The 10,416-nt window shown below is 42.3% G+C and overlaps 1 long non-coding RNA gene across 1 annotated transcript; it reads left to right on the forward strand.

Moving 5' to 3' along the window:
- Nucleotides 1-7,973: 7,973 nt before the first annotated feature.
- LOC118417769 lies at nt 7,974-10,361 on the forward strand. Its single transcript, XR_004831388.1, has 2 exons — nt 7,974-9,226; nt 9,312-10,361. It is a non-coding gene; the product is annotated as an uncharacterized LOC118417769 (long non-coding RNA).
- Nucleotides 10,362-10,416: the final 55 nt, after the last annotated feature.

Below are 10,416 nucleotides of genomic sequence, written 5' to 3' on the forward strand. Positions count from 1 at the left end.
GACATTGACTAAGATACATAATAGTATACTAGACCCGTAATAGAGATGTATATTCAGATTGGCCCTGCGTGATACAGCAACTAGATAAACTACTCACTCTCTTTGGAACAGATGCCTACCAAGATTTTATACTTCTTTTGATTCTTTTGAAATTGATGGTTGGTAAAAAATTGTTATAAAGCAAATTGATTTCATGCAAACCCCCTCACTAGAGCCTCATTTGTTCAGTTACATTTTTGTCTCGTGATCATTTTCTGGAAACCAGGGAGTTCTGTGAGGGTCTGCATGCTCTTTTACGTAAGGCGTAGGCAGCCTATTTTATTTCCCGTAATTCGTAGGGAAAACCATCTTATCTACGTAAATCGTAGCGAGGCGACCAAATTTAGCTTAATTGCCTTCCTTGATTTAGCATAATACATAGGTTTTTTTTCTGAATTCAGCGTAAATCGTTGTCGGGACCCCCCATGCTGACCCTCTTCTGTATGTCGGACCAGAACAACAGGATGTGAGGATAAGGCTCATCCTCACCATTAGAGAGAGTCTGCATGGGGGGTCCTGGCAATGTTTAATGGTAACTTCAACTTCAGGAGAGCAAGCAATGATCAGTGGTTGTTGCAAAAGGTTTTGGGAATTATTTCTTTTGATTTATCCACTGTATTCATAGGATGTCTGGCAAAACTTGATAACATTAATACCACAAGTGGATCCTTCATTGTGACTTCTCGAGCAATCTGGTGTTTGACTTTTGCGATATGAATAATTTGTCAGTCGTGCTTCATGGTACATTTAGGATAATAAATAACATGCCATGTAGAACTGAATTGATTCAATTACACATCACAAATGATTTACCAACAACATTCAATATTGAATTAGAGTGAGCCAGATAACGATGATTTAAAGTAGCTCACTACATCTTTTGAAAAAAAAAAAAACATGCAGACCCTCGTTAGCCAAAACAACAGGATGTGAGGATGAGGTGGTCAGCCTTACCCTCATCATCACACAGTCATGATCCCTGTTTCTGGGAAAGGCTGAGGTTGATGGGCATCTGCCAATCTCAGCCAGCAAACACCAGATGTCAGTCAACACCTGGCTCAACTTTATACTTATAGGGATGACATGATGGAGAAACACTGTGGGCACGTTTGTTGACCTGAGGGTCTGCATGGGGAGTTCCGACAACGATTTACGCTGAATTTAAAAGAACCCCCTACGTATTACGCTAAATCAAGGAAGGCAATTACGCTAAATTTGGTCGCCTCGCTACGAATTACGTAGATAAGATGGTTTTCCCTACGAATTACGGGAAATAAAATTGGCTGCCTACGCCTTACGTAAAAGAGCATGCAGACCCTCTTGACCTGGGAATTTAGTTATTAAAGTTTTGCCAATATTTGTTCACAACATATTCAACTGAATCATTTGTAAGAAGATCAACAATATTATAAAAAAACAAGAATAAGAAACAAGTAGTTAAGGGAGCAGTCACATAGGTCTTGCCATTGTTGCTAACTTTGGGCATTTTGGAGGACAAAAATGTACAACTCCTGCAAAGTTCAACTGTCTTGGTACAAAAAATGCTGTTTTGAATCCAAGTCAGTGGTTGGTTCAGTCACAACCTGCTTGAAAATCATATGGCATCAAAACTGTACGACGATCTCATGACCTATGTGACTGTGCCCTAAGTCTTCAGCCACAAACATGTAGAGGCATGTACCTTACAGTATGGGGTAAGTCATTATACCATGTTATTAGTCCAGATTTCCTCATAATGAGATGAGGATGACAGGTATTGTTAGATGGGTAATGATGACCCTGGCTTCCTCTCAGATTTTGTTTTCCTGTTGAGGACAGTAGAGTCTTTATAATAGCTCTCTTAAAGAAATGGTTATGTTTATTTGCTAGGCTATTAAAAGACACGTGGTCCCCTAATACCCATCCCAAACCGTCCTGGATAGGCCCTAGGGACACCTCTATTCTTAAATTGTAGGACTGGTGGAGATATAAGACTATCTTTAGCCAGATGATTGTTGCATGCAACACCATAGTCTTAGGTACTTTTGATATACAAGTACATGTATCCCAGTATTCCCTTAATTTATTTCAATATTCTACTGCTAAATATGTGTGAAATTCTTATTGCAGCAGCTGTTGGACATTTCTATTAGTAAATAGCCTGGATATTATCATGGTTCTCTGAAAGTTGCTACCACAGTACCAGGAAGGGTACATAAACTAACCAGAATAGCACCCAGGCTAACTTGTAATACAACCTGAATGCAATGTGTAAATATTCATCTTTCAAAGCTTTACAAATGTTTCCACACTTCCTTCATGTTGAGTGTGTTTGGAAACTGATCTATCCGGCATATGGAAGCCTTAAGGGGAAGAGGCAGTGAGGATGACCAGTATTGCTAATATTGACTCTGTTGTGATGACAAATCCACCCTCATCACTGCATTCCTGTAGTCAGCCCACCCACAGCACTGCAGTGAAGGGGGCGCCATGTTAACAGAGTCATTGCCAACAGCTGTAATCAAAGTGTCCTTTATCGTACTGCTGAATTCCAGTCAGCGAGTTTGATGACCTTTTGCAATTTTTGAAAAGCGTAATTCAGCAGTGTTGTGTGCAATAAATATTTAAGATTTCCCTCATCATGATATGGTAAGGCTAGTCGTAACATAATAGGTTTAGTTTTTTCAATGTTCAACGTCAAGTGTGATATGTACAAATCTTAATATACTTATGTCTTTGAAGATGTACTGAGGTTTTGAGATGATTCATCGAACATTCAGCAGTGATGCCTGTATTGACTATTGTCAATATGCCCTTCAGGTGTGGATGTGGCAATATTGACACACCTTGAAGTATTTTACAAATGTGTTTAATTTTGAGGTGTACACCTTCTTTTGTAACATTATATTTTCAGCCAAGAATCCTTCCTTGGCATGACATCTACCTGTATAAGGCCACGCCAAATTTATTTGTTGCTTCTCAGATTTTTTTTCATAAAAATATGGACCGACAGGTCGAAAAAAATTTTTGTTAAAGGGTCTGGATAAAGCTATACAGCTCAAATAACTAAAAAAATAACAGCCTGGGGAGTTAAATGGCACATTTTATGCAATGAATCACTTCCTTTGATTTGTTACTGATGTTCTGATTGAATGGCATTGTTTTTAGATCAAAATTATGTGTATGTGACTCTGAATGGCAATATTTACAGGTTTGTGATAGCAAAACCAGTATTTTGGGGGGACTTAATTTTTTTATTTCTTTATTTTTTTTTAAATTAAAAAATGGAGAGGCAAAAAAAATGGAGAGGCAACAAATAAAATTGGTGTGGCCTAATGGATGATTGAATTTTGATATCAGTGGTTTTGTTATCCCAGTGTTATTGCATTGTGTTTGTTATTGAAGTGCACTTTTTCTGGCTATAAATTAACGATAGTCTAACTCTAAGGTCACTTTCATAACATTACTTCATTGCGTTGATAGGAGGAGTTTGAAGAGTTGGATCTGAAAGCTATCCGAAACAAGTCTATTGATTTCTTAATTCTGTATTGTGTATATAGATGTCTGCACAATAAGATACTTGTACTTGTACAGTATTCAAAGCTAAGATCCACATCAGTTCTCATACATCAAGTCTGATTTAACCAGTGATACATCGGCTGATTTCTTAAGATACAATGTAGTTTTAATCAAAGTAAAGTTGCCACTGCAGTGTTTACGCATCATGTTAAAATTGTTGCTACTTGGATTTTTTATTTCAAACAAGTCTACATGATGATATGAAAACAGTTTCATTTGAAGAATGTATGCATCCATACCTGCAATGTACTTCTGTCATACTAACATTACAGACTGTAAATGGACACAGTATGTATGAGTTGTCAGAGTTGCATTTTTGTTTTCTATTTAGTCCGGAACCAGATTATTTTTACTGGTTTCCTTTTTATTGTTGTTGTCATACAAGATAATTGTTGCAGGTGAACTTCTCATCATATTCTGGCTACCTACACAGTTGTCATGAACTACTCTGTGGCTATTTCACCGTAATAAATTATTGTGAGGTATATCAAATGTGTCGTCCTTTTTGTTGCATTAGCCATATCCGATCATATCCAATTTGTGCTGGATTCCAAACAAATCAATGACGACAAACAAAGTTGTTTAATCCATGATGTTTGGTATAAGTTGTGCACCGATAGACCCATGTATTACACGAAATGCAATGAAGTATTTCCGACAAAATGCAATAGCATCTGCCAGACCCCAGTCAACATCGTGCAGGAACTTGCAGATGTCTTCGCCTTCTATAAGCCATATCACAGAGGTCAGAACGCATGTGCGGCGACAGGAATTTTAGGTATGTCAAAGGGTAAAGCCCCGAAATTGTAAACAATCCTTGTCTCGACCATTGTTTTGCATAACAATGTGCAGACGGGTTTTGTTTTCAACATCGGAAGCCTACCTCTGATAGATGGTCACCTATAACAAGGTTGGAAACCAATGTCAGATTTTTGCTTTTTTTCTCTTTGCTTTGCTCTTTTCTTTGCTTTTTCTCTCTTTGCTTTGACATATTACCTAGAATTCCTGTCGCCGCACATGCGTTCTGACCTCTGTGAGAGGGCTTATACGAGACAGACGGACAGCTCAAACCGTCGGTGTCAGCCGGAGGTGAAACCGGTTACGGAGTGACTCCTGACCTTAAATCCCAGCCAGGTGAGTTGACGGTGTTGATACAGCTGCTGTATGTCAAGAAGCGAGCGATGGAGGGAGAGATGACACAAAGATACCCATAAACCCACCTGGAACAAACACAGGTGTGCATGACGGCCCTGCCACGCCCACCCCTCCTCCGTGCTCCGCGTTTGAGGTCTGTTTATGGTTGCACGCCTGCTGTCTACATTTCATCTTTCATGCGCCCTGTCACCACAGTTGTTGCTCTTTGATGTTTGTAACCTATTCACCCCTGCGACCGACTGCCTTGCGCAATCAAGGATCCGGCAAGTGTAGTCTACATTGAGAGGTGGCATACAAGGTTTACGAGGTGACCATCTAAGGTTCATCTAATGTTGAGTCGATGACATGTCTATCACACGCCCTTCAGATAAGCGTCGCTTGATGTCAGGACGGGAAAGGTACGGCATCTGTTCTACGATGGCTATCAAATGAAATGTTCTCCGGTGAGAAGCAGCAAATCCAGGTTCTATTTCGGACAGAATCAAATCGTTCAGGTTATTTTATCATTTAGGGCTAAATCGTCTGTTTCACTAAGACCAGATTGGTGCCAGGCATGCGAAATGTACATTTTAAAGGGCAATATCATTTGTATTATATTGGGGGACAATATATTTTGTATTTGAAATGAAGGAGTCACTTTGCTATGTTTTGCAAGAAGCAACCTTATTCTCATGCATACACTGCAAAATCTAATATGTATTAAACGTTAATACTGTTAACGACGGGGAAAAGCATCCTGCTTACTCATCTACTCACTCACCCTTCCCTCTATCTATAACTTACACTATAAATACGTCCTCCTTTCACTTCGACCGAATGATTCAGACCCCCCCCCCCCCTCAGCGACACCCCTGTGGGGTTTTTAGAGGGTAACCAAGACGAAGACGAAGATCTCGAACTGATACAAAAGTAGTCTCAGTGACGTCCCACAATTCCCTTTCTATCGCTTTCTATCCTCCTTCAAAGGCAGTCGCGTGTTTCTCACAGCATGAACAGGATAGTCCAAAAGTTGGTTTATCTTTAGATACGTACCGAATGACAGTTTATGACCTGTGTATTTTTCTGTGCACCATGTAGTTATGAGGTTCTGTTGCAGGCCTCTTGTCGGCAGCCTTTCTTGCTCGGCAAGTCCACATGGAGCAAACACAGGTGCATCGGCAGGGGAGGGGGGACGCATCGCGCCTTGTTTAGAGTGTGGATGCAGATTTGTAAACATCCGCGATTCAGATATTCTTTGCTGGGGCGGTGTCTTCCTTTGATGTGAAGTAAACTTTCCCAACAACGGAGAACAATGGCAGTTGTGTGTCCGGGGACACGAGGGGAAAGGGTCACAAGGCGGTCAAGCATGTGGTTGTAGTTCATCCATCCGGGCTCTATCACGGGTCTGTCGACCGCGGCGTAAAAACTGTGCAACATCCCTGTGACGTCTGTTCTCTTCGTCTTTGTCTAGTCCATGGCATTAGCTGTACCATAATCATCATAATCATCTGTCGACCCCCGGGGGAACGGGGTTATAGTTATGACCTAACAAAGTTCAGATCATGTACTATTAAAAATTATAATCCAGTTTCACGTCTTAACTTTCATTAGCTAGCAGGCCTTGGAGTTGTTCTGGTGTTTTCATTGGCTACCAGATTTCGCTTTAGAGTCCTCTTTGACTAGCAGTTGTTTTCATTGGCTAGTGGTTCTTCTAGCGTTTTAATTGGTTATCAGTTCAATTCTTTACATTTTGATATCGCTATAAGTTGTACTTGCCTGAAATGAAAAAGGAGAGGTCAGAATACTTGGTGCTACGCCACTATTTCTATGGAATAGATCGGAAGACTATTGTGTATGACTATAAAAGATGCGGACGAGTGAGAAGACAAATACAATATCTCAAACACCCTTATATCAGTTCAGATAACATTTTATTATATCACGATATAAAATCTCAAGGATTTCTTCGTCTTTTTACACAGACAATAAATAGATGTGAACTTCAAATAATTATTCTTTAGCTTGTTCATACACTTCTTACAAAATACATATTCCAACGAAAATGTTGGTTCAAGTTATAAAAGGAAATACATCTTTCATCTCCGTTATCAGAGAATAACATTAAAGGAGGTTCATTCACGGACTTGGTTATAGTTACATTTAGTAATGCACATATCAAGATTAGCCCCAAGGGGAATGTGGGCGCAAGGTGGGCCTTTCACAAGCTCAAGGACGAAATGTGACATACCTTTACCTGAAGCCTTGCACAAATATAAAGTTTTCAAGAAGCAGGGCAACACTTCACTTTCAGTTGTGTAAATACTTAAAAGACAAGCAAAAGCTGTGAGCTGAGGTAACGATGGTGTTCGTCTCATACTATGGAGTTGTCCATGAAACCAAGGGCATCTCTGATCTATCGCTCCGGCTATTCATTCAACAGTGGTACCGGTCTTAAAACGAATAAACCTGCTATTTAATAGTATATGCTAGGACAGTAAAAAAATGATGAAGAGAACCAAACAGTTTTCCAGAATAACACTTTTGTGTGGTAGGCAAAGTTGTTAGGGTTTGATTTCCTAGTCTCGTCAGACATGAACACAGAGCAAGTCTCAGAGAATGATGATACATGTATTAGAAACAGGTGAGACAAACTCCTCTCGCCTGTTTCTGACGTCAGAGTGACGTCATGACCTGGGCACCGTGAGTATCGTCTGGACATGTATCGTGCGGATGGTGGGAAATTTTCAGACCGACTAGTCTTCAGATAACCTAGTCCGGCTATCACGACCAACAGATTACCAAACAGAAATGGGGGGGGGGGTAACTTCAATAAAATGTGGAGCAGGCTGGAGCCACACGATGGACAGTGCACATGTCCAGCCTGGTTTGCATCTAGAGCGAACTGGACACAGTCGTCATTCTAACACATAAAAGTTGCGTTGTATTGACTTACTCTCTGGAACTGGAGACGAGGACACGAAAACTAACAAAGGGACGGACGATATTTCGACAGGTGACACTTGAGCATAGCCCCTACTGTTAAACAGTACTCAGTAGGCAGGTTAGGAACACGGTGTGTCCTTTCCCCATGATACGAATGGTATCCGCAGCTAGAGCTGACAGGAAAAGTTCATCCGACGTTTCCAAGCCTCTAGTTAACAGGTATGCTAATACTACAAATCATATAGTGGGATTTTCTTTGGCTTCCTCAAACAAGATGCATTTGGTCTATTCAGTAGTTTCCCTGTATAACGTTATTTGGTCTGAGCCAACATGGCAAGGTTAGAAGTAAATGCAGATGGAGGCTGACCAGAGCCCCCTGTGCTGCTACAAATGTTGCGTCAAATGGACACAGTTCCCCGTCACCTCTCATCAGTGGAGCCGGTTTGGGCCCAACACCCCCGAAGACTGACTCCTGAGCACTACATGCACAATTTTCTGGCACCTTGTCAGGGAAGAAGAGATGCCCTGCACCGGACGGGTCGCTAGTTTTGTAGTCATATTCTCATCCGTTAATTACGTCGGCTTGACCAGTGTCAGACGTGACCAGTGTCTGTATTGTTTATGGTAGTATCGGAAATAAGTCCTAATATCGTAGTTGTTAATGTTTTAGTCGGAGGATAGCACAGTTGCAGTACTAGTACGTGGTGTCTGTTGGAGTTTTTCCTGTGTGACGATCTGGGCGCCACATGTGGTGAAAGCCGCTCGTCCAATATCGGGCCCTAAACAGCTACACGGTCTAAACAAACTCCCGATGTGCGCGGCTCGTCAGAAGGTGGCCGTGTAAGCACCTCGTTAGGGCGCGGATAAGTGGTTTAGCCAGGGGCCCCGCCCTTCCCGCGCCGACGGGTGCGAGCGTTCACCCTCCCGGGGATGGGCGCCAGCAGTCGGACAGACCTGTACTGCTCCGTCCCTGTGTGTAGTTTGTCTCTACCAGACTCCATAGGTCGCTGGCTGTACTACTCCGTCCCTGTGTGGAGTTAGTCTCTTCCAGACTCCACAGGTCGCTGGAAAAACCGTAGAAATGGAACTAAGCAGGCCAGAAAAGTACAGCCGACTAGGGAACAGCGCGCGGCCGTACTTCTCTTGTCGGCCAACTTTTCAATTTGTTCCATTTCTACGGTTTTTCCAGCGACCTATGGAGTCTGGTAGAGACTAGAATATAGTACGGCCCGACCAAAGATGAGTCACCTGTGACACAATGATGGCACGAACATTGCACAAGCACCTGTCACAGCACACTGACTCACAGACGATATTGTCACTTTCGTCGAACTGGCGTCCTAGTCTCCCGTGTACTTATATGCTCGGCACTTTTGAAACGTCTGGCCTTCTTTTTTATCCATGACATTTGGTACAAGTAAACTACTGGCCTTGCTTGGAAAAACGCCACGGGGGTACGCAGCGGAGGGATGCTTCAAGTCGGCCTGACGGGGTCCTGTAGTCAATCTGTGCCGCGAACACTGGTCTATGACCTGCACTTTTTTCTAGCCTGGTATCCAGCCGTAATATAGCTCCCGAGTCTCTTCTCTCCGGGAGTTATATTACGGCTGGATACCAGGCTACTTTTTTTCACCAAGGTAGATACGGACGGACGGTGTATTTCAGAGCGCCATTTTCCACATGAGAGTTTTAGCTTCAAACGGAAAGTGAAGGTTTTGCTATTGTCGGCAATACGTAATATTAATTTTGAACGTTTACAGTTTTCAGATTTCGTCAATCTTATTGTTCTGAACTTCACTATTGGGTAGGCTTGCACAAGAGAATCAATGCATTGCGGTCGGGACTACCTACTCATCAACCGTCCTGTTCATGTCATTCCGCATCTGGAGTGACGTAACGAGGAGACCATGTTCTTAGATCTTCAGCCGAGTCAAAATCGTCTGAACTTTACTGTAAAGGACAGATCTGATGGAAAATATGGCCATGTGGAGGGATGAAACGGAGAACGACGCAAACGAGCAAAATTCCGGTCGCGCTGGACTGACCAGCGCGGCAACTTTGTTGGTGTCGAAACTCCTTTGATTTCCGACCCGTGTTATTTGATTTCTGGTGAACTGTTTGAGATGTGATGGCTGCCGTTAGCCTTTGACAGCTGAGTTCCAAGTGATCCGTCGCTTTGAAGCGGTGTGTGTGAAGAAGGAATGGTGGATCTAACGTGGTTCTCCGCGCTCGGAACTTTGATTCCTCGACCATGATATTGAATTTATTCGTCTTTTAAACAGAACTCTACCGTAGCTAAGGGGCTTACTTCGTTACGTTTTCACTTTGGCTTCATATGTCGTGTCTCAGGACGTCATGTTGTACGTTCCAAGACATGGTTCTGTTTTTTTGTGTGTGAAGAATATACGAAATGGCATTAACACATTAACAGTGTTTGTGACAAGAAGTCAACTGTGCTTGGAAACTTAGTCTTGTGATGCTTGACAAAACAGGATCATTATAACACACTGTACTGGTGTGGTTGGTTCGGTTTGGTCGAACAACACATTTGACCGTCAAGGGCATTGCACCCTTTCTAACAATGCAACTCCATCTTACTGTCGCAGTGAAGTTCTGTTTGACTTGGCAGAGATAGCGCTCACATGACGTGAGGTGAGCGGGGAACGCGTCAGCCGTGTCACCATGGAGGGAAAAAAAGCCTTCACCCACATAAACCCTACGGAGCTGGTATGTATATGTTAT

The sequence above is a fragment of the Branchiostoma floridae genome, chromosome 1 (genome assembly GCF_000003815.2).
Source record: "Branchiostoma floridae strain S238N-H82 chromosome 1, Bfl_VNyyK, whole genome shotgun sequence".
NCBI classification, from domain to species: domain Eukaryota; kingdom Metazoa; phylum Chordata; class Leptocardii; order Amphioxiformes; family Branchiostomatidae; genus Branchiostoma; species Branchiostoma floridae.